Source organism: Ranitomeya variabilis, chromosome 6, assembly GCF_051348905.1.
Source record: "Ranitomeya variabilis isolate aRanVar5 chromosome 6, aRanVar5.hap1, whole genome shotgun sequence".
In the NCBI taxonomy this organism is placed as follows: Eukaryota; Metazoa; Chordata; class Amphibia; order Anura; family Dendrobatidae; genus Ranitomeya; species Ranitomeya variabilis.
Window position 1 is genome coordinate 458,545,136 of NC_135237.1, and position 26,100 is coordinate 458,571,235.

General features: G+C 41.4%; 1 protein-coding gene across 4 annotated transcripts in view; it reads left to right on the top strand.

Annotated features, from left to right (window-relative positions):
• The first annotated feature begins 876 nt into the window (after positions 1-876).
• FAM110B (family with sequence similarity 110 member B) overlaps positions 877-26,100 on the top strand; it is a 182,266-nt gene continuing 157,042 nt past the window's right edge. For 2 of the 4 annotated variants that reach the window (XM_077270527.1, XM_077270525.1), the window contains exon 1: positions 877-1,062. The gene's annotated coding sequence lies outside the window, so the exon portion shown is untranslated. Of the gene's footprint in view, positions 1,063-7,325; positions 7,437-26,100 lie in introns of all 4 variants that reach the window. The other 2 variants (XM_077270526.1, XM_077270530.1) reach the window with 2 other exon arrangements.

The following is a 26,100-nucleotide window of genomic DNA, read 5'->3' on the forward strand; positions in this document are numbered from 1 at the left end:
TCTGTATACTCTCTTTTGTGTCCTCCCTTACTTAGAAAAAAAAGTTTGTCCATTGTCACCATCCAGTGTGTCAAAATGAAAAAATGAAAACTGGATGTCATCTGAGGTCCACGGAGCAATAGACATGAATGGGTGAGTGCCATCCAATTATCGGAGGCAAATTGTGCATGGTGCGAGGTTTTTTTTTTTAAATTTATTTTTTATTTTTCTTCTTCCAATCACTTGGTCCGAGGATAAAAATTGGACATTTGCATTGCCCTGTAGAATAACAAGGGGACCCGTGCTGTCAATACCACAGCTAGCTTATCTCCGAGTTGTACGGTCGTCCGCACGAGCTCTTACATACTGCACCTCGAATACAATGTGTGTTTACATTAAAAACATAAAGTAAGTAAAAAAGGAAAGTCGTCAGGAAATATCATTTGTAGAACAGAATAGAGAGGAACATACAAAAAAGATGGAAGATTAGTAACTTCTTCATCAAGTATTAGGATGTACAATAACAAATTATATCGTGGTACCGTGATAGCCAGAAAAATCGATGTGAATACTGTTCTGCCCGGTGATGACAAAAGTATTCTCGGAGTGACACCGTTATTGGCTAACCAGAAAATAATATAGGCATGCAAGATTTTTTTTTTGTAATCCTGCCTGAAGTAGGAGCCTCTGTGCTCTGAAAGCTTGCAAACATATATTATTTTCTGGTTAGCCCATAAAGGTGCCACTCCGAGAATACTTTTGTCATCACCGGGCAGAAAAGTATTCACATCGATCATCAAAAGTATTAGCAAGTTGTGGAGATGTGCAGACGTCCCGCTAGGTGGCGCCAAAACTCTCAGCCGCCAAGGTTAAAATCCCAATAAAACACTAAAAAGAAGAGGCATTTGTGTGATCCCTCCCCCCTCCCCAGGAAGTGGAAGGGCTGAGCTGTTCCTGCAGGCTGGAGGAGGCAGTTTCATTCACATTTCCAGGGCTCAGTGCCTGCTCATCAGCAGAGTCCTCTCACCTTAGTGCTTGTCTCATCCACTGCAGCGGTGGAGCTGCAGCCTGATACCCACCAAGGTGAGATCATTTCTGGGGCTCATCTGCTTTGTCTTTGATGGCAGTGTAGAGTCTGAATGATTTCCCCTCAGCTGATCAGCTGTGCATGGTCATAAATCTGCCAGGGCATGGAGCGGCACATGGGCGTGCAGGGGTTAACAGCACTGGGCTCTGCAGTGGTCACCTTGTCTATGGCAGTGTGGGACTGAATGCCACCATGTGTGAGCAGCAGGGCTCAGGGTCTTCCATTGATTGCTCAGTGTGTGGTTTCCTCTTCCCTTTGTCAGTGGCTCCTGTGCTGCTTGTGCAGGGGCAGTAAGTGCGGAGGAAGGGATTTCTCAGGGACTTGGCTTCAGCTTCCTTTCTGTTGACATAAGAGATTGTCAGTGTTTTAGAAGCAGAAGCTCCTACAGGTCCATGACATGGCAGGCTGTCACTGCTTCTTTGTTCCTGGGCATCTGTAATGAAGCAGTAGAATAAGTGATAGTTATATTCTGGTATGGATAGATCCCTTATTAGGTGTGATCATGTTGTAGTCTGGTATGGATAGATCCCTCATTAGATGTGATCATGTTATAGTCTGGTATGGATAGATCCCTCATTAGATGTGATCATGTTATAGTCTGGTATGGATAGATCCCTCATTAGATGTGATCATGTTATAGTCTGGTATGGATAGATCCCTCATTAGATGTGATCATGTTATAGTCTGGTATGGATAGATCCCTCATTAGGTGTGATCATGTTATATTCTGGTATGAATATATCCCTCATTAGGTGTGATCATGTTATAGTCTGGTATGGATAGATCCCTCATTAGGTGTGATCATGTTTTATAGTCTGGTATGGATACATCCCTCATTAGATGTGATCATGTTATAGTTTGGTATGGATAGATCCCTCATTAGATGTGATCATGTTATAGTTTGGTATGGATAGATCCCTCATTAGGTGTGATCATGTTATATTCTAGTATGGATAGATCCCTCATTAGGTGTGATCATGTTATAGTCTGGTATGGATAGATCCCTCATTAGGTGTGATCATGTTATATTCTAGTATGGATAGATCCCTCATTAGGTGTGATCATGTTATATTCTGGTATGGATAGATCCCTCATTAGATGTGATCATGTTATAGTTTGGTATGGATAGATCCCTCATTAGGTGTGATCATGTTATAGTCTAGTATGGATAGATGTACTGTTACATACTTAGGCAGTTAACTGGTTCATGCAGCTTTACATGAACACCCGAGCCTTACACTATGGCTGGTCCAAATAACTAAAGCAATTGTTACCATCCACCTCTCGTGTCTCCCCTTTTCCTCATAGTTTGTAAGCTTGCGAGCAGCAGGGCCCTCATTCCTCCTGGTATCTGTTTTGAACTGTGATTTCTGTTATGCTGTAATGTCTGTTGTCTGTATAAGTCCCCTCTATAAGTTGTAAAGCGCTGCGGAATATGTTGGCGCTATATAAATAAAATTATTATTATTATTATTATTATTATTATAGATCCCTCATTAGGTGTGATCATAGGGGAAACCATGTTCATACCTAATGTACATATTGGAAACGATGAGATAAATATTGTAGAATTCCATTCAGTATTATATAGTGTACATATGATTATTCTCTGATGTATGGGACATTTCTCAGCAGAGTCTCAGTTTACAGCTGTTAGCAAAAATTAGGTTTCTTGAAGGAAAATGGATAAACCCTCCTCCTTTATGTCTGTGTCTCGCTCTATGCCAGGCAAGTTATAAGCACCTCTGAGTGCCCGCTGGCTCTGAATGCCGTGTGCCACGGGGTCTTTGTTCCAGCCATACTTGGAGTTTGGCTCACGGACCCCGATTTTCGGACTTCTCTCCAGAGTTGGTGGCCAGCGGTTTCCATTACTGTGTATTCGCATGTTCTTCATTAGTCTAGAACTGATAGTTAATCAGGATATTATCGTCTCTCCATGTGTTTTCTGGTGCACCAGTGTTTGTCTTCGGTGACTCTGTGAGTGGCTGGTGGCCATGAGTGGTCCGTGTTTACTACTCTGTATTCCAGACCTTTTACTACTTGTCCTGCGGAGGGATTGAGTAGCTCTAAACCCCTACTAGATCCAGCTCAGTCCAGGTTTTCTATACTTTAGGCTCACCCAGGGCTCCAGCTAATATAGGAATTGTCGTTTTATTTATTCAGTCTTTTCTCGTGATACAGAGTCATTTTATTGTGTTTCTAAGAGCGTTGTAACCTCATAAAAGGGCTGTCTGGGAAATCCGAAATATGGCTGAAAAACAAAGCTCTAGACCTAGGCTATGGTCATTGCTGATCTTCAGCCTCTGTTCTTCTTGAGGACGGACGACGTGATGTCATTGGCTGAAACAACTCTTCATAATGTGAGGTTCATGGGACTGATCTATAACAAAGTCCACTGTGCTAGACCCGGAGCTTAAAGGGAAGCGGTCACATTGTGCACAGTCAGATCTACGGACAGTATGGCATAGAGAAGAAGCTGCGCACAATGATGGCTTGTTGGAAAAGATTCAATATAACTAGTGTTTTATTCATTGCTTTGTATCCTTATGAGTCCAGTTGTCAGACCTACTCGGTTACTGACAGCTACCAATGCACGCACAGTCATACAGGGAGTCATCACTGAGTCGGACCCCCAACTGAACTCGTGTGCAAACACCAGGGATTCCACCATTGAATATAATACAAAGTTTTACTGAAACTTTTCCTCCAGAAATGTTACTCAATCTGGTCATCTCCTGCCCTGTGACATCCTGCCTGCAGATAGGATACCATTTTCAGCATGGCAGGTTCCCTTTAACCCTGTAGCACACACCCATAGAATAGAGTAGCTGTATAGAGAATCTGTCCTGGTGGGACACATGCCGAAGATCAGCATTGATGCCTGTCTGTCGCTGTTGCAGTAACACCGACTGCTGTGATGGGTACTGGCATCTGTCAGGAAATCGAGAATCCATTACCGTAGTTGATATATAGAGAAGGAAATGAGGAGTAAGTGCCGGAAAACACTAGTTATATCCCCCATCCATAGTATATTTCCATATAGACTGTCGGCTGCACTGTCACTTTGGCCACGACACAGGTAGTACAGCCAAAGATCTCTGTATGCTGCGGCTACGTTGCAGAATAGTGCTCTGTAACCCCTGGTACCACCACAAAGAAGTCGCAAAACAATCTGGGTCTGACTTTTTCCAACTTGTTTGTCGCAGTACCTTGTGGATTGCAATGTGACCATCTTCACTTACGTTGTGCTGTGATGTAGCAGCCGCATAGGGCAAGGTTTGGCTTCCTGTTCTGTGTCGCGGGCAAAGTGGCCATAAAGCCTAAGGCTGGAGTCACACTAGTGTATGGCATTGGATGCGATATGCCAGTGACCCTCGGCTCCTGCTGTGCTGCGCGTGTGAGTGCTCCCTGCTCCGATCCTCCCACCTGAGAGAATCGCAGCACAGGTGCGGAGGAGATGGAGAAAGTGTCTCACACGCTCCCATAGACTTTTATTGTTGCATGTAAGAAGCCTTGCTGCCGAATCGGCAGGAGAAAATAATCGCAGATGTGCAGTGCCCCATAGTATAACACTGGGCCGAGTGCTATATCAGCCGTGTTATACGCTCGTGTGACCCCCGGCCTAAGGCTGTAATAGATAAAATGTAGACTCCATTGTATCAATGTTGACAAAGCCTAAAAGATAAATCCAGTTTACACGGCCTCCTTCCAAGTAAAAAATGTCTCCATGTTTGATCTGATATTCAGATCTCACTCTGCCATGCAAGTCAATGAGTGCGTGAGAAACATTGGACTGCACTCGGATGACATCCTAGTGCAGTCCGATTTCTGATCACTGACACAATGGAGAAGATGGAGACATTTTGTTCTCCATCTTCTCCACAGTGTTCTTCGATTCTCTCATGTGAAAGAATCGGATCACACTAAGCCGACACTCAGATCAGAGTATCATTTGCATATTCTTCCCAATTCTCCCTGATGATAGAATTGATGACAACCATGTGCACTTGGCATTACTTTGGATGTGTGAGTCTGCTCTTAAGCCCACTTCACATACATTGAAGGCTTCATTTCACATTTGGCCAGACATATTGTAGTATTCGGCGGTATTTTGTCCAGTAAAAAGACTGACTTAAGGTTGGAAATCTGGTGGACCACATTATAGTGCTGGTGTCCTTCATTACATGTATATGGCACTTCATATACAAACAGGTCCCTGTGTATACACTGAGTAGCAATACTTACCTTACGGATTCTCGATGTAATGGGTTCCAGTGAGGACACGGCGTGTTGCTACTGCAGCGACTGACTGGCTGGATATGATAAAACCTTTGATGTCGTTGCTGTCGCCAGTGATTACTTGCAGCAATGAGGGACTAGTACAGAGAGAGGCATGAATCTTATGACATCTAAGTGACCACCATTGTATGGCAGTGTTTGGCATCTTTTATACACAGATGTGAGCAGTGGTGAGTAGTCTATATCCGTGCCATTGAAGCCCAACAGAAATTAAGTTGGTAAAGGTTTTTTTTTAAATTTGTAAGTGATATCTAATATATTTCAATATGTAATCTGTATAGTCTTGTGCGCTGTTCTGCTACAGGGCCATTTACACTGCATTGTTCCATGGTAGATATACACGGGGCTGTGGAAGGTCGTTATGCTGCATTATATTACCGGGGCATTTCCATATCTGGCCCATGGGGACCCTGCAGATGTGTTTCATTCTACTACAGCCGGATCCTTATCGAGTGTTTCAAATCTGGCGCACATCTGTCACAACATTCAGTAAAATCCACCTCTTGATACTTTGTGCAGAAGGAAACAGCTGTAATAGAGGGAATGGGGCCCTGTATATAGTGATTAAGTAATGAGGCTTTCCCCATTAGCTGTATCATGTTATACATTCGCCATGATATGGATATTAAGACGTAAGAGCAGAAACAATACCGCAGTGTATGGGGAGTATGGAGCTCATACTTGCTTTGGAACGCTAAATTTTTTTTTCTTTAAAAGTCATGGGAAGGTATTTCATGACTTTATTCTAAACAGATTGTCCCAATGGCGGATGCCAAATTCCTTCCCATGTTCCCCTACAAGATCTTCAGGATGATTTGTATAATATTTACTGTCGCCCACCAGCATGCATTGTATTATCATTTGTGAAATGTTTGCACAACGTATTTTACATGTTTACATTTTTTACATTTCCATAGCTATGAGCTATGCTGTGGGCACTCTGACCTTTGTGGGGTTTGTCATGGATATTTCTATGTGTTTTTGTGAGGACTTTTTTGGTTCTTGATTTTGAAATGCGTCCAAATTTGCGAAGTTTCATCAACAACTGAATTGCTTAAATTATTTTTACCATTGGACCTACACCAGCAGATGACATAGCTCCCAAAACCATCACTGATTGTGGAAACTTCACACTAGACCTCAAGCAGCTTGGATTGTGGCCTCTCCACTCTTCCTCCAGACTTTTGGGACCTTGAATTCAAGGTCTAGTGTGAAGTTTCCACAATCAGTGATGGTTTGGGGAGCCATGTCATCTGCTGGAGTAGGTCCACTGTGTTTTGTCAAGACCAAAGTCAGCGCAGCCGTCTACCAGGAAATTTTAGAGCACTTCATGTTTCCCTCTGCTGACAAGCTTTTTGGAGATGGAAATTTCATTCTCCAGCAGAACTTGGCACCTGTCCACACTGCCAAAAGTACCAATACCTGGTTTAATAACAACAGTATCACTGTGCTTCATTGGCCAGCAAACTCGCCTGACCTTAACCCCATAGAGAATCTATGAGTTATTGTAAACAGGAAGATGAGCGACACCAGACCCAACAATGCAGATGAGCTGAAGGCTGCTATCAAAGCAACCTGGGCTTCCATAACACCTCAGCAGTGTCACAGGCTGATCGCCTCTATGCCACATCGCATTGATGCAGTAATTGATGTAAAAGGAACCCCGACCAAGTATTGACTGCACTTAATTAACATACATTTCAGTAGGCCAACATTTCGGATTTTAAAATAATTTTTCAAGCTGGTGTTATAAAGTATTCTAATTTACTGAGATAATGACTTTTGGGTTCCCATTGGCTGTAAGCCATAATCATCAACATTAACAGAAATAAACACTTGAAATGGATCACTCTGTTTGTAATGACTCTATATATATTTTTGTTTTGAAGAACTGATATAAATTAACCTTTTGAGGATATTCTAATTTTGTGAGAAGCACCTGTACATATTTTTTTTTTAGAGGGGCAGCAATTAGAACTTCTGCTATGAGGCTTCATTATTTCTGCTCTCAGTAAAGCTGCCAGACAAGATTTCCATGTGATTTGCCTGCGAATTACCACTATATTTGGAGGTAAATGGTATTTCTGGAGTTTCCCTTTAAGTAGTTTGGACAAATCCTTACATGTGGTGGTAAACAAAAACATTATGGAATTGTGAGCCAACTAAACCACTCAAGGAGTGGAAATTATTATTATTATTTTTTTTTTACCTTCAATAATGAGTTTGAGAGGCAATAGTGGTAAGACAAAAATAGCCTGTGTGAATTCAATCTGTTTTAGTTTCACTCTGAAATATAAATTTTATGGTGGATTTTGTGGTGACCTCCAACCAATGATGCACTTTCAGAATGAGTACCATGTGGAATGAATTACATGTTATAAGGCAGTAATGTGTTTTGGGGGAAACCGAATTCCCATTCATTCATCTGTGTGGTCCCGATTGGCTTCCATAGTACAATGACGTCGTCACATCTGCATTGCTCCTCTTTTGATGGAAGCCTCCATGTAAGAGATCTGGAGTTACATGTAATCTAATAGTGTAGCTGTCTAGTCTGGACTTCTGTTCCTACAGACCTCAGAGAGGTTGCATAATAGAACATGAGCTATGAAAGGTATATTATTTCTTATTGGATTTATCCTAAGTGAGCGGAAGGCAACAAAATAGTTAATGGGAAAACCGTGAAATCTAGAGCTCATGCACATTGCAGAACCTCCAACTCTGAGTCCTTGGGGCTTTTCAAAATCCATGTACATATTGTAGAAACAACCCCGTTCCCTTGCATTAAGTGTATTTTTCTAGTCGTAGAAATATACCGTAAGCAGCAAATCTGCCTCAAGTGATTATACCTGGTTATGAAATTTTGCATGACTGTGCCCCTTTTTATACGGGTTAGGCCCCTTCCATGACATTGTTTCCCCAATCCATGAATGTGCATCTGGATGTTAACACTCCGTTTGAAGATGAGCCGTCTTGGCTATAGCCACAGGAAACCTTCTGGAAGTGCTGTTTTCCAGGAGGTCACTGGAGGCTTATGCAACCCTAGGGGATTTGCCAGCTCTTCTGGAAGTGTCTGGCTGCCTTCTAATGTCTAGAGTTGGCACTTATACCTTAAATATTTGGTTCAGTCACAGAAGAATTTTGGTTGCGTGCCAGTGTATGATGTCCTCAATTAGTGTAGATGATCACTATACCTTGTTTCTGCGAATAACCGGTCCGGTATCTTTACAGAATAGTTGTCCTTTGATGTTTGGAGTAATATAATGCCATTAAACTTCCATTCATGAGATCTTGGGTATATTCTGCAGAGTCAGTTGGCGTACGTCAGACGTCCCGCTGGAGTGATGTAATATATTGTACTTTATGTCAGGACCGGAGAGAGAATTAATTTCAATTTCCAAGCATGTATTTATTGGATACCTTACACTTGGCCCGCGGTCTTGTGGCTTGTATGCGTCATATGACATGCTCCCTAAGCCAAATAAAATTCTGCAATTAGTGGTACGCATTGCCAAGTCTTGATAAAGCGGCTTCAGAATTTTTATGTTTGGAGTATGATGCCAGGGCATATAATTAGAGGAGAATAATTGTAAGGCTCCATGGTGTTGTCTTTCAGTGTATGAGAGCAGAGCACAATTACTGCACTATAATTTATCATCCCAGGAGCAAGTTGCTTGTGTATATTCTCTTTTTTAAGTAGGGCTGGAAAACTGATGAACATTTTGTTGGAAGGGAAACAAATGAGGTAACTGGGAAAGCGGCTATTATGTCAATTATACTTTCAGAAAAGGAAATTCTACTTTTGTCCCAATAAAGCTGCTGAGTCTTTTGCAGTAATAGCTACAGGTAAATCCTACGTGCCAACTCTCGCGAAACATGTGGAAGGCTACCAGAAAAAAGTGAGACCTTTCCGGGACCAGATGATTTGGCAAATATCCCTCGTTCCACTGAAGCCTTCCCGATAAGCAGAACACCGTGAAAGAATCCTGCGCAAGTCCTGGCGTCCGGACATATAGTCAAGGAGACTCGCTCATTTACAATGGCAAAATTTAGGATCATTTTTTTAGGATGTGTTCAGTGTTTTGTTGACTTGGCTTTTGAAGCAGATTCTGCTTTAAAATTCACATGAAAATTTTCTTCAAATTCTCGTTCAATTAAATGAGCTTTAATATTTGTTTCAATGGAAAAATGCTCCTATAATGCACATGGTGGGTTTTCCATTTGGATAAATAATGAATGCCGGTTCTTCAGGCGTTTCTGCTGAGGAAAAAAAACGCATCAAATTTGAGTTCGGAATCACTTGATGCAGAAAAAAAATATGCCATACGCAAAACAAACCTTCATAAAACATGTAAAAAGAACTTGGCCTGAAAACCCACATCAAAAATCTCTGATAGATTTATATGGGGACAGCAAGTAGGTAAGTAAATAAAACACTTAGGATCAGACTACAGTTCTTGTTGTCTGTTACCATGGAGAAAGATGGGTTTGCACTCTTAAAACTGAGATAGTTGGAATTACGGTAAGACTATATGAAAAAAATCTGAGTGCAAGCGAGGCCACGTTCTCAAGATAGATATGGGACCCACACATAACCAATTGTGGCTGATCCCCTGGACATGCCATAAATGTCCCAGATAGAATACCACATCAATCTGCCCATGTATCTGCCCACTGATCTCCATTTATCTGATTGGCTGCAATGTAATACCATGTTTCCGCTGTATTTTAGCTGTTGAACTAGGCAAATCACAGCTTATCTGTACAATGTGGGGGAGTATGTGCCACCTCAGAATTGGGTTTCATTGCAAATACCTAACTGTTTTGGGGTCTCCTATTGATGGGAATTTTTCTGATAAGACAACACTTTGAATTTTTTTTAAAGGGGATCTGTCAATGGGCTGTAGCCCTATAATGTAACCCGAGCATGTTTTCAGTCTCCTAAGTGTGATGAAGTGTCGTGGTAAATGCAGAATACTCTTAGCCCAGTCACTCATCTCTGCAGTCCACTGGTATCGCCCCTACAATAGCATGATGGTCAAATCAGAGATGGAAAAGGGGGGATTCTGATTCTCCCGCCTCTCTTTGCACATACAGGGATGAGTGACTGCACTCCCACTATTCTGGGTTTCCAAGGAAAAATGAATGATAAAAAAAAGATTTTTGGAGCTTGATAAAGTCACCCTACTGACAGGTAACCTTCTAAAGAGGTTCGATATTGATGACCTATCCAGGGACAGACATACTTTTGGTGCAACTTGTGCCACCGCACAGGAACCCAGGAGGTAAGAGGGCCACTTACACCTCCTAAGCAGATGAAATTATGCATTTTGATGAGCTTTTGGACTGAAAAGGGCCCATATAGTGTGCTTGAACAGGAACCCAGGCGGTCTGTGTTGACCACTGGGCTATCCATTGAATAGGTCATTAATATCAGGTTGGTGAGGCTCAAACACCCAGAACCCCCATCAATCAGCTGTTATTAAATCCCAACAGCCGGATGGAGCGATGGAGCGGTGCTGCACCGCTCCTGTCAATGTGTGCTCAGTACTGGAGCACCCCTTTAAAACAGAACTATGCATTGACGGATATGCAAAACTACTCTGCCCATGTCAGCCAACCACAGTCTTCCTCTGTTTAGTAGAAGTAGTAGTAAAGCAAGTTGGAGGAGATGCCAATTTCGAGCCTGACTCTCGTGTTTTTCTGATCTTTTGGAAGATTGAGAAGCCATCGTCCCCAATATGCTTAATACATTAAGTTCTTAGATCTCCAGCCGTGAAATGACCCGATATTGATTTCAGCCCTTGTTCTGTTGAGAATGTGACATATGGAATATAATTCGCCATACTGTCACTGCATGAGTTACAGCACGAGCTATCAGTCATGTCATCCAAAAGGAAGGATTTACTAATCCTATTACAACTCCAGGACATCCTGGCACAGATTTGCTGCTCTTGATAATATGGGATATAATTCTATTTTTCATTAAATGCTCTATTAGCCATCCTATTTACAACACACTGAGATTTGTTTGTTGCATTCTAAACTTTTTTCCTGAAATTTCTTCCATGTATGTAGCGTATTTGTATGAAAAAAAAATAAAAAAAATATTTCCACTTTTTAAAAATTGATCATGATAGATTTGACATAAATTGCTAGTCAGGTTGGAGCCTTTTCTCCCTGAGCCACCTCACTATTCTCTGCGCCATCTATCAGAATATACCTGTATGTTCTACAAAAAATCAGTGCAGTATTTTCTGGCATAATTAAAATAATTCTGACTTCAGATTTCACAGTATAAACTGCATAACTTCTGAAATAGATTTTAGACTTGTTGAGACTGGTGTACTTGCTCTACAATCCATGTTACAATGGCTGTGTAATAATGAAAATTATATTTCGAGTCCCCTTAATATTAGAGATCTCATTAGTCCACATGGATTCACTGTGCCCCCACCCAGTCTGACAAACGGCTGCAGCTTGTACTGTGCAGTGTGAGATGTCATGAGCAGCAGGGAGGAGGGACACTGAAGAGCTGTCAATCAGGATAAGGGTCCAGATATTGAGAACCCTTCTCTCTGCTAAATTTCTAAAACTTAACATGGATAAAACTCTCCCCAGTCCTGCAAGCTTGCTGCTTCGAGGTAATTCGTGACTCCGATCTCTCCTTCAAGCCACACATTCAATCACTTTCCACTTCCTGCCGACTCCAACTCAAAAATATCTCCTGGATCAGCTCATTCCTCAACCAAGAATCTGCAGAAACCCTAGTCCATGCCCTCATCATCCCCCACCTCGACTACTGCAACCTCCTGCTTTTTTGGCCTCCCCCTCCCCTCTTAACACTCATACCCCTTCAATCTATCCCATGCTCTGCTGCCCGACTAATCCTCCTATCCTCTCGCTATTCCATGGCCTCTCCTCTCTCTCATTTCCTTCACTGCACGACCAGATCCCTCCTCACCTACTGTATCCTCACTCATCCCTTGTAGATTGTGATCCCTCACGGGCAGGGTCCTCTCTCCTCCTGTACTAGCTGGTGACTCATTTTGTTTAAGATCATATTACTTGTTTTTTTTTATGTATACCCATTTTCGCATGTAAAGCGCCTTGGAATAAATGGCGCTATAATAATAAATAACCTGCAGGGAGGAGGAGATTCTGGAGTTTGCAGGTATTGAATTTAAACTTTGAGACATGATTTTAGTCATTCTGGCATGGATTTTCACTGCAAGTACACCAGCCTTATGTCACAGATAATTTTCATTTATGTATCGAAATTGTATTGTGAAATCTGGGGACAGATTAACTTTTTCCTGACACTTTTAAAACCTGCAGTAAAGCTTACTCCTTCATTGGATTGAGCTGTATTTTTATTATCTGAAAATGAGTGACCTTTTGTATTGTATTTCTTGCATCCCCCTTCCTGGTCACACAGAGAATTCATGTGATTATCCTAAAAACTGTGCTTTAAGTGACCATCATGCGAGTGGGGATTTTTTTTAAAATGTAGACTTTTCTTACATAAAAATTATTGTCCCTTACCTGCCTTTAGATCACATCTGACCAGGACTTTAAAGGGAATCTGTCAGCAGGTTTTTGCTATGTAATCCGAGAACAGCATGATGCAGAGACAATGATTTCAGGGATGTGTCCCTTAACCCCTTCGTGACATGCGCCATACTAGTACTGCGCTGCGGCAACTGCAATTGTGCCAGCCGCAGTACTAGTACGGCGCACCGATCACCGCGGTTAACCCCTCTGATGCCGCTGTCAGTAGTGACAGCGGCAAAGAGGGGGATCGCGCAGGGACGGGGGCTCCCTGCGCTCTCCCACTGGAGCAACGCGATGCGATCACGTTGCTCTGGTGATCCGGAAGGAGTCCCCGGATCTAAGATGGCCGCGGGACTCCTTCCGGGTCATGAAGTGACGTGGCTAGCCGGCGCCTGCTGAGAGCAGGCGCCGGAAAGCCTCCTGCAATGCGTGTCAGATCACTGATCTGACACAGTGCTATGCACAGTGTCAGATCAGCGATCTGATCTAATATAGTGATGTCCCACCCTGGGACAATGGTAGAAAGTAAAAAAAAAAAATTAGAATGTATAAAGAAAAAAAAAAAAATCCCCAAATAAATGAAAAAAAAAAAATTCCCAATAAATCCATTTATTTATGTAAATTAAAAAAAAACAATAAAAGTACACATATTTGGTATCGCCGCGTCCGTAACGACCCGCTCTATAAAACTATCCCATTAGTTAACCCCTTCAGTGAACACCGCAAAAAAATAAATAAAAAACAAGGCAAAAAACAACGCTTTATTATCATACAGGCGAACAAGAAGTGGAATAACACGCGATCAAAAAGACGGATATAAATAACCATGGTACCGCTGAAAATGTCATCTTGTCCCGCAAAAAAAAAGCCGCCATACAGCGTAATCAGCAGAAAAATAAAAAGTTATAGCTCTCAGAATAAAGCGATGCAAAAACAATTCTTTTTTTATATAAAATAGTTTTTATTGTGTAAAAGCGCCAAAACATAAAAAAAATTATATAAATGAGTTATCGCTGTAATCGTACTGACCTGAAGAATAAAACTGCTTTATCAATTTTACCACACGTGGAACGGTATAAACGCCCCCCCCTAAAAGAATTTCAGGAATTGCTATTTTTTGTTCATTCCGCCTCCCAAAAATCGGAATAAAAAGCGATCAAAAAATGTCATGTGCCCTAAAATGGTACCAATAAAAACGTCAACTTGTCCCCACAAAAAACAAGATCTCATATGACTCTGTGGGCCAAAATATGGATAAATTATAGCTCTCAAAATGTGGTGATGCAAAAACTATTTTTTGCAATAAAAAGCGTCTTTTAGTGTATGATGGCTGCCAATCATAAAAATCCGCCAAAAAAACGCTATAAAAGTAAATCAAACCCCCTTCATCACCCCCTTAGTTAGGGAAAAATAATAAAATTTTTAAAAAAGTATGTATTTTCATTTTCCCGTTAGGGCTAGGGGTAGGGCTGGGGTTAGGGTTTGGGTTGGGGTTTCAGTTAGAATTGGGGGGTCTCCACTGTTTAGGCACATCAGGGGCTCTCCAAACGCGACATGGCATCCGATCTCAATTCCAGCCAATTCTGCTTTGAAAAACTAAAACAGTGCTCCTTCCCTTCCGAGTTCTCCTGTGCGCCCAAGCAGAGGTTCCCCCCACATATGGGGTATCAGCGTTCTCAGGACAAATTGGACAACTTTTGGGGTCCAATTTGTCCTAGTACCCTTGGGAAAATAAAAATTTGGGGGCTAAAATATCATTTTCGTGGAAAAAAATATATTTTTATTTTTACGGCTCTGCGTTGTAAACTGTAGTGAAACACTTGTTGGTTCAAAGTTCTCACAACACATCTAGATAAGTTCCTTAGGGGGTCTAGTTTCCAATATGGGGTCACTTGTGGGGGGTTTCTACTGTTTAGGTACATCAGGGGCTCTGCAAATGCAACATGATGCCTGCAGACCAATCCATCTAAGTCTGCATTTCAAACGGCGCTCCTTCCGTTCCGAGCTCTGCCGTGCGCCCAAACAGTGGTTACCCCCCATATATGGGGTATCAGCATACTCAGGACAAATTGGACAACAACTTTTGTTGTCCAATTTCTCCTGTTACCCTTGGGAAAAAAATTTGGGGGCTAAAACATCATTTTGTGGAAAGAAAAAATGATTTTTTAATTTTCACGGCGCTACATTCTAAACTTTAGTGAAACAGTTGGGGGTTAAAAGTGCTCACCACACATCTAGATAAGTTTCTTAGGGGGTCTTCTTTCCAAAATGGGGTCACTTGTGGGGGGTTTCCACTGTTTAGGCACGTCAGGGGCTGTCCAAACGCGACATGGGTTCCGATCTCAATTCCAGCCAATTTTGCATTGAAAAGTCAAATGGCACTCCTTCCCTTCCGAGCTCTGCCGTGCGCTCAAACAATGGTTTACCCCAACATGTGGGGTATCGGCGTACTCAGGACAAATTGTACAATGACTTTTGTGGTTCAATTTCTCCTGTTACCCTTGGTAAAATAAAACAAATTGGATCTGAAGTAAAAATGTTGTGAAAAAAAGTTAAATGTTCAATTTTTTTTAAACATTCCAAAAATTCCTGTGAAGCACCTGAAGGGTTAACAAACTTTTTGAATGTGGTTTTAAGTACCTTGAGGGGTGCAGTTTTTAGAATGGTGTCACTTTTGGGCATTTTCTGTCATATAGACCCCTCAAAGTCACTTCAAGTGTGAGGTGGTCCCTAAAAAAAAAAATGGTTTTGCAAATTTTGTTGCAAAATGAGAAATCGCTGGTCAACTTTTAACCCTTATAGCTCCCTAACAAAAAAAATTATGTTTCCAAAATTGTGCTGATGTAAAGCAGACATGTGGGAAATGTTGTTTATTAACTATATTATGTGATATAACTCTCATTTAAGGGCATAAAAACTAAAAGTTTGAAAATTGCTAAATTTTCACAATTTTCGTCAAGTTTCCGTTTTTTTCACAAATAAATGCAAGTCATATCGAAGAAGTCTTACCACTATCCTAAAATACAATATGTCACGAGAAAACAGTCTCAGAATCACCAGGATCCGTTGAAGCGTTTCAGAGTTATGACCTTATAAAGTGACACTGGTCAGAATTGTAAAAATTGGCCCTGTTACTTAGGTGAAAACAGGCTTCGGGGTGAAGGGGTTAATAGGCTGTGTGCTTTGTTTCCATACAATGAATGTTTTATCACCAGATTATCACTGTCAAGCCTAGCTCCCTCATGCCAAGTGGTCTGACCACGCAATCTCCTCTGATAGGCAGCTTACTGTTAATAGACAAGCTACATAGGGCCGTGGTCGGCTTTTTGAGATCTGCTACATCTAAAACTGTCACAACCTCTGCACCTAGTGAACTAAGTGATACGTTGCTGCAATCGGGATCTCTTTTTCAACATTATGTTGCTGTCAGATGATGTAGCAAAAACCTGCTGACAGATTCCCTTTAATATTAGAGATTAATTGGATCCTTTTATTGAAAATTGCCAAAATGCATTTCACTTAGCGGCATCAGAACTGGTACTTTGTCATGTTGATTTGGATATGCCGGGGCTCTGGTAGGTATTTTGTTCTTTACTTTATAAAAGACATTGAGTGGAAAATCTGGTTCTGGATTGTCTCCAGCGCTGCTTTGCATGTTTTCAAACTTTCTGCTTTCATGTGATTTAACACTTGGCATATTCTCAATAGATAGATGCCTAGCTTGCAGTTTCATGCTGTGCCTAAGACACTCTTAGCAGTTTGTGTACATCTTGGCTAATTTGTCACGCCCCTTGGGGTCCATATACTTGGTCAAATTTGCTAATTATTGGAAATGTCAGATGTAGGTGGCGTTGGCATGGGAAAACTTTCTTGAAGTTTTATTTAGCAGCTTTGTCTTTGCTAATTTCAACAATCTCTGCCCCTGTTTGCAGCCGTTCTGGGAGTTCACGCTTCATTATAAATACATTTGTTTTATAGCATTGCAGCTTTAACTTCTACTCATTACGTTCTGCCGAGGCTGCGATGGGCAGGAAGCATATGGCCATCTCCATAGGACCCCTACATAGGGCCACTATTTATTTTTCTTTGTATAGTTTAATTAAATAAATGTTACAGAGGGGGAATCAAGTCCACAGATGCAGATACCTGCACTAGCCCTAAATATGGACCCTGGCTAAAAGAGAGCAAAGCTAAAGTTCTTCCATAACAATGCAAGCTTCATACATCCCCTAGGTGTCCACTGCATCACTGAACTCTCCAGGCTCCAGTGCCATACTGTCACCTTCCAGCATTATCTGTGAGCACAAATTAACTTGTGTCTGTGCTACTAATTCATTATGATTCAGAAAAAACAAGAGAGGCGGAATGTGTATGCCTAATAAAGGGATTATTTATTGCATTTACGTGGCACCATTAATTCCACAGCACTTTATACACCTCATCGTCACGGTCTCCATTGGAGCTCAGAATCTAAGTTCCCCATCAGTATGGTTTTGAAGTGTGGGAAGAAACTGAAGTATCCAAAGGAAACCCACAGGGAGAACATACAAACTCCTTGGAGATGTATTGTTGGTGGGATTTGAACCCAGGACCCCGGTTCTGCAAGACTGCAGTGCTAACCACAGAGTCGCAATCGCCTAATGAATTCGCAAAATGTTTAAACCATGGGATGTGCTGCCAAAAACATTATATTTTACCATCATTCTGTGTGCATTGAATGATTTTTGATCTATGCCAATAAATGATCGTCAACCAACTTGGAGGTAGCCAATCAGCAGTTGTTTCATGGCCTGGATCAGCCTGTATAAATGGGTCATTAGAGTAAACTGTGTTGTTAGGGAAAAATGCCAAAAGGATTCCATAAAGGTATGGGAAAATTATATATACAGGTCCTTCTCAAAAAATTAGCATATAGTGTTAAATTTCATTATTTACCATAATGTAATGATTACAATTAAACTTTCATATATTATAGATTCATTATCCACCAACTGAAATTTGTCAGGTCTTTTATTGTTTTAATACTGATGATTTTGGCATACAACTCCTGATAACCCAAAAAACCTGTCTCAATAAATTAGCATATCAAGAAAAGGTTCTCTAAATGACCTATTACCCTAATCTTCTGAATCAACTAATTAACTCTAAACACATACAAAAGATACCTGAGGCTTTTAAAAACTCCCTGCCTGGTTCATTACTCAAAACCCCCATCATGGGTAAGACTAGCGACCTGACAGATGTCAAGAATGCCATCATTGACACCCTCAAGCAAGAGGGTAAGACCCAGAAAGAAATTTCTCAACAAATAGGCTGTTCCCAGAGTGCTGTATCAAGGCACCTCAATGGTAAGTCTGTTGGAAGGAAACAATGTGGCAGAAAACGCTGTACAATGAGAAGAGGTGACCGGACCCTGAGGAAGATTGTGGAGAAGGACCGATTCCAGACCTTGGGGAACCTGAGGAAGCAGTGGACTGAGTCTGGTGTGGAAACATCCAGAGCCACCGTGCACAGGCGTGTGCAGGAAATGGGCTACAGGTGCCGCATTCCCCAGGTAAAGCCACTTTTGAACCATAAACAGCGGCAGAAGCGCCTGACCTGGGCTACAGAGAAGCAGCACTGGACTGTTGCTAAGTGGTCCCAAGTACTTTTTTCTGATGAAAGCAAATTTTGCATGTCATTCGGAAATCAAGGTGCCAGAGTCTGGAGGAAGACTGGGGAGAAGGAAATGCCAAAATGCCTGAAGTCCAGTGTCAAGTACCCACAGTCAGTGATGGTGTGGGGTGCCATGTCAGCTGCTGGTGTTGGTCCACTGTGTTTCATCAAGGGCAGGGTCAATGCAGCTAGCTATCAGGAGATTTTGGAGCACTTCATGCTTCCATCGGCTGAAATGCTTTATGGAGATGAAGATTTCATTTTTCAGCATGACCTGGCACCTGCTCACAGTGCCAAAACCACTGGTAAATGGTTTACTGACCATGGTATTACTGTGCTCAATTGGCCTGCCAACTCTCCTGACCTGAACCCCATAGAGAATCTGTGGGATATTGTGAAGAGAAAGTTGAGACAAAAGACCCAACACTCTGGATGAGCTTAAGGCCGCTATTGAAGCATCGTGGGCCTCCATAACATCTCAGCAGTGTCACAGGCTGATTGCCTCCATGCCACGCCGCATTGAAGCAGTCATTTCTGCCAAAGGATTCCCGACCAAGTATTGAGTGCATAACTGAACATTATTATTTGATGTTTTTTTTGTTTGTTATTAAAAAACACTTTTATTTGATTGGCCGGGTGAAATATGCTAATTTATTGAGACAGGTTTTTTGGGTTATCAGGAGTTGTATGCCAAAATCATCAGTATTAAAACAATAAAAGACCTGACAAATTTCAGTTGGTGGATAATGAATCTATAATATATGAAAGTTTAATTGTAATCATTACATTATGGTAAATAATGAAATTTAACACTATATGCTAATTTTTTGAGAAGGACCTGTGTGTGTGTGTGTGTATATATATATATATATATATATATATATATATATATATATATATATATATATATATATATATATATTTATTTATTTATTGCATTTTAATAGCTCCTCCTTGTGTAAAACCACCGGTATCGTTAGGTGCACACAGCATTTTGTTCAAGAAGATCAACCCGTTGACTTTTTAAAATGAAGACCGTTCAGGAAACTATATATATATTTTTCTGTTTGTTTTTAACTGCTGTTTTCAAGCATTGTCTTGGTGTTTTTTTTTGTTTTTTTTGTGGGGGGGGGGGGTTGTTTTTTTTATATTTTAAAAAACCCTTCAAGAATTTAGAAATCGCTAGCTGCCCAAAAAATACTGTTGAAACACTCAAAAAGAAGCCTGGGGGTCTTCTGAGCCTCTCCATTGACTGCTGTTGTAAAGTATAGAGCGATCTCAGAGCAGAAAATTTCCTGAAGAATGGTCAGTTCACATATTTTTTTTTTTTTTAGCCGCTTGGCGTCTTTGAAAACCTAAAGCTGCTAAGATGCTGAAAAGACTGAACATATGAAAGGCAAAGTTCTTTGAAAAGCAATCTTTGGAACATTTTTCAGGAACTTTTTGTTTAGGTGGTTTTTTTAAGTGAAATCCACCTGGTAAAAAGAAAAGTTATGTGCACATACTCTTGCAATTTTTTTTTTTCCTTGATATCAACGTTTATCAAATTTTCACATGATGGCGAAAGATTCTGGGGGTTCTATGGCCACTATTCCTGGGGTCCCAGGTCTGTTGTGAGCAGGAGTGTGTATTAGGTTTAGTCTGCAAATTACCAATCCTTACAACTCTGAGGGTAATGAAAGGAAGACTGGCTTCTGTAACTTCTGTAATTTGTGCACGCTATGGATTAAAATGAACATATAGCGTCCTAGTATATATTAAATAAATTATAAAGTGGATCGTAAGTGGATAAGGGGAGGGGGACAAAATAATAAATTACCTTTCACAACTGGTTCAGGACCCAACAAGAAGGGGGGCACTGCTAGACCTAATATTAACCAACAGGCCAGACCGCATAGCAAATATAAGGGTTGGGGGTCACCTGGGTAATAGTGATCACAAAATAATAAGTTTTCATGTCTCCTTTAATAAGATGTGTAGTAGAAGGGTGACAAGGACACTAAACTTCAGGAGGGCAAATTTCCAACGGATGAGAGAGGATCTTGGTGCAATGAACTGGGACGATATCCTGAGACATAAAAATACACAAAGAAAATGGGAGACGTTTATTAGCATCCTGGATAGGACCTGTGCACAGTATATACCGTATGGGAATAAACATACTAGAAATAGGAGGAAACCAATATGGCTAAATAGAGCTGTAAGGGGCGCAATAAGTGACAAAAAGAAAGCATTTAGAGAATTAAAGGAAGTAGGTAGTGATGAGGCATTAAATAAATACAAAAAATTTAATAAATTCTGTAAAAAGCAAATCAAGGCAGCAAAAATTGAGACTGAGAGACTCATTGCCAGGGAGAGTAAAAATAATCCCAAAATATTCTTTAACTACATAAATAGTAAGAAACTAAGAAAATAATAGTGTTGGCCCCCTTAAAAATAGTCTGGGTGAAATGGTGGATGTGGATGAGGAAAAAGCCAATATGCTAAATGACTTTTTTTCATCAGTATTTACACAAGAAAATCCCATGGCAGACAATATGATCATTGATAACAAAAATTCCCCATTAAATATCACCTGCTTAACCCAGCAGGAAGTACGGCGGCGTCTAAAAATCACAAAAATTTACAAATCTCCGGGCCCGGATGGGATACACCCCCGAGTACTGCAGGAATTAAGTACAGTAAATGATAGACCATTATTTTTAATCTTTAAAGAGTCCATAATAACAGGGTCTGTACCACAGGACTGGCGTATAGCAAATGTGGTGCCAATATTCAAAAAGGGGACAAAAACTGAACTAGGAAATTATAGGCCAGTAAGCTTAACCTCTACTGTGGGTAAAATCCTGGAGGGCATTCTAAGGTATGCTATGCTGGAGTATCTGACGATGAATAACCTCATGACCCAGTATCAGCACGGGTTTACTAGGGACCGTTCATGTCAGACTAATTTGATCAGCTTCTATGAAGAGGTAAGTTCCGCTTTTGATACGGTGTCACACAAAAGGTTGATACACATTTTCCCCTATCCCCATTATTCTCATTTTATGTAAGTGGGTTGAGAGCTGGCTCAGGGATGAGAAACAAAGGGTGGTTATTAATGGAGCACACTCGGAATGGGTCGCGGTTAGCAGTGGGGTACCACAGGGGTCAGTATTGGGCCCTCCTCTTTTTAACATATTTATTAACCCCTTTCTGGCCTCAGACGGGATAGTACATCCGAGGTCAGATACCCTGCTTTGATGCAGGGCTCCGGCGGTGAGCCCGCATCAAAGCAGGGACATGTCAGCTGTTTTGAACAGCTGACATGTGCCCACAATAGCGGCGGGTGAAATCGCGATTCACCCGCTGCTATTAACTAGTTAAATGCCGCTGTCAAACGCAGACAGCGGCATTTAACCAGCGCTTCCGTCCGGGCGTCCAGGAAATGAGCGCATCACCGACCCCCGTCACATGATCGGGGGTCAGCGATGCTTCTGCAGTGTAACCATAGAGGTCCTTGAGACCTCTATGGTTACTGATCCCCGGTAGCTGTGAGCGCCACCCTGTGGTCGGTGCTCACATGCACACTTGCATTTCTGCTGCATCTGATGATCGCTGCTATGTAGCAGAGCCGATCACGTTGTGCCAGGTTCTAGCCTCCCATGGAGGCTATTGAAGCATCGCAAAAGTTAAAAAAAAAAAAAAAAAATGTGAAAAAAATATAAGTTTAAATCACCCCCCTTTCGCCCCATTCAAAATAAATCAATAAAAAAATAAATAAAAAATAAGCCTTCACATGGCCATATTAACGGAAAAATAAAAAAGTTATGGCTCTGGGAAGGAGGGGACCGAAAAACGAACACGGAAAAATGGAAAATCCCAAGGTCATGAAGTTAATGACCTTGTAGGGGGCATTCAAAGTAGAATTTCAATATTTGCAGATGAAACTAAACTCTGCAGGGTAATCAATACAGGGGAGGACAATTTTATATTACAGGATGATTTATGTAAACTAGAAGCTTGGGCTGATAAATGGCAAATGAGCTTTAATGGGGATAAATGTAAGGTCATGCACTTGGGTAGAAGTAATAAGATGTATAACTATGTGCTTAATTCTAAAACTCTGGGCAAAACCTTCAATGAAAAAGACCTGGGAGTATGGGTGGATGACAAACTCATATTCAGTGGCCAGTGTCAGGCAGCTGCTACAAAGGCAAATAAAATAATGGATCAACATGTTAGGGCATGTTAGGTTAGTCTATGGGTTGAACTAGATGGACTTAAAGTCTTCCTTCAACCTTAATAACTATGTAACATATTGTTACTATCCATAATGGCTTCTGTGAAATTAATCAGGGTCTTAGGCTTCTTTCACACTTGCGTCGGTATGCGGCTGTCACTAAACGTCGGCGCGACGGATGTTGTGACAGTTCGGCACAACGTGGGCAGCGGATGCAGTTTTTCAATGCATCCGCTGCCCATTCTAAAGTCCCGGAGAGGAGGGGGCAGAGTTCCGGCCGCGCATGCGCGGTAGGAAATGGCGGACCCAACGTATGAAAAAACGTTTCCTTTTTTTGTGAAAAAAAGTTGCGTTTTTTTCGTGACGACGGTCCGCCAAAACACAACGCATCCAGTGCATACGTCGCGATCCGTCGGCAATACAAGTCTATGGGAAAAAAATGCATCCTGCGGGCACATTCTCAGGATGCGTTTTTTTCCCAAAACGACGCATTGCGACGGATCTAAAATGACGCAAGTGTGAAAAAAGCCTTATATAAAGTGGTAATGGGTTGGTTAGAGCAGCCCGAGGCGGTTATTCGTTAATGCGCCCGTCACTCAGGAGCCCATGTTATTGACATTTACATACAAGGCAAATAACACTTATCATTATTGAGTGAGGAGAAAGTGATGGGAAACTGCCCAGAGATAACAAACACTTTACAGAGGGATAAAACCTATTTATTTTTCACATCACCGAGCAAAAGAGAAGTGTTTGCAAACTGAAAGAATTCCTGTTTACCTGCATTGAGGGCTTAGGGCACACCTGCACAGGGGGCCATCCTGCTGGCATGTTGTGTGCCACAGTATCTCCTACCGACATCATCCTCGTGGCAGCTCATCTATGAGACTGTCTTTAGTATCTCGCTCACATAAGTCTGCAGCCCCATGAAGAGCTTGTCATCGCAGCTTTCTGTCAATTCAGGTGACTTCTCGAAATAAGGTGTTGTTTATATACATGAGGAATAACACGATTTCTGGCCATTAAATTGCTTGCTTTAAACCAGGTATTGGTACTTTTGGCAGTGTGGACAGGTGCCAAGTCCTGCTGGAGAATTAAATTTCCATCTCCAAAATGCTTGTCAGCAGAGGGAAGCATGAAGTGCTCTAAAATTTCCTGGTAGACGGCTGCGCTGTCTTTGGTCTTAATTAAACACGGTGTACCTACACCAGCAGATGAAATGGCTCCCCAAACCATCACTGATTGTGGAAACTTCACACTAGACCTCAAGCAGCTTGGATTGTCTGTCTCTTCCACTCTTCCTCCAGACTCTGGAAGCTTGATTTCCAAGGTCTAATGTGAAGTATCCACAATCAATGATGGTTTCGGGAGCCATGTCATCTGCTGGTGTAGGTCCACTGTGTTTTATCAAGACTAAAGTCAGCGCATACGTGTACCAGAAAATTTTAGAGCACTTCATGCTTCCCTCTGCCGACAAGCTTTTTGGAGTTTTTCATTCTCCAGCACGACTTGACACCTGTCCACACTGCCAAAAGTACCAATACATGGTTTAAAAACAACAGTATCACTGTGCTTGATTGGCCAGCAAACTCGTTTGACCTTAACTCCATAGAGAATCTATGGGGTATTGTCAAGAGGAAGATGAGACACCAGACCCAACAATGCAGACAAGCTGAAAGCTGCTATCAAAGCAACCTGGGCTTCCATAACACCTCAGCAGTGCCACAGTCTGATCGCCTCCATGCCATGCCGCACTGATGCAGTAATTGATGCAAAAGGAGCCCTGACTAAGCATTAAGTGCTTTTACTGAGCATACATTTCAGTAGGCGAACATTTCAGATGCTAAAATCATTTTTTCAAGCTAGTGTTATAAAGTATTCTAATTTACTGAGATAATGACTTTTGGGTTTTCATTGGCTGTAAGCCATAATCATCAACATTAACAGAAATAAACACTTGAAATACATCACTCTATTTGTAATGGCTCTATCTAATATATGAGTTTCATTTTTCGTATTGAAGAACTTAAATTAACTTTTTGATGATATTCTAATTTTGTGAGATGCACCTGTATATTTTTGAGTAAAATGTATATTGTTCTTTTCTTCTATAAACTTCTGACAACATGTCTCCGAATTTCCAAGCAATAAATTTTGTGTTTTTTTTTCTGAAAAGGAGAAATGGTCAAAAATTAAAAAAACAAAAAACAAAGAAAAACAGTGCTTTCAGACCTCAAATAATGCAAGGAAACCAAGTTCATAATCATTTAGAAACAACAATACTAATGTTTTTACTCAGGAAGAGTTCAGAAATCAATATTTTGTGGAATAACCATGATTTTTAATCACAGCTTTCATGCGTCTTGGCATGCTTTCCACCAGTCTTTCATGCTGCTTCTGCAGCAAAAATGTAAGCAGTTCTTCTTTGTTTGATGGCTTGTGACTATACATCATCCTCTTAATTACATTCCAGAGGTTTTCAATGGGGTTCAGGTCTGGAGATTGGGCTGCCCATGACAGGGTTTTGATGTGGTGGTTAGTGTTGAGCGAATGTACTCATTACTCGAGATTTCTTGAGCACGCTCGGGTGACCTCCGAGTATTTTTTTGTGCTCGGAGATTTAGTTTTCATCTCCGCATCTGAATGATTTACAGCTACTACCCAGCCTAAGTACATATGGGGGTTGCCTGGTTGCTAGGGAATCCCCACATGTAATCAAGCTGGCTAACAGATGTAAATCATTCAGCTTCGGCGAAGAAAACTAAATCTCCAAGCACTAAAAAATACTCGGAGGTCACCCGAGCGTGCTCGGGAAATCTCGAATAACGAGTATATTCGCTCATCACTAGTGGTGGTCTCTTAATTTCTGTCAGAGCTGTATGTTTTAGGAGCCAGAGTCAGTCCATTTTGTACCTACTCCACCAAAATGGGCACCGACTCAGACTCCACAACTCCAACGCCACAGCCCTGAGAGTCACTTGCTTCCATCTCAGAAGTGAGCAATTCCAATAATATGCTCCGCACACTTGTTGAGATGTGTGCATGATCTGCAAGTATTGTGCACAGTGTCCTGGTGTAGTGGCAGGACACTTGCACTATTCCTGATGATCAATGAATCGTCTTGTCAGATGTGTGCACATAACGTTATCTGCACAGGTAAAGGGCATATCTAGGACTTTTCAAAAAACAAAAAAATTATCTAGGCACTTATAGGCAGGCAATGGCAAGTTACCTGCCTCTTGTTCCCGGCACCGCTCATCCCCAGCATAGAGCGGTCATAGATGCTCCTGTCAGGGATTAACAAGCC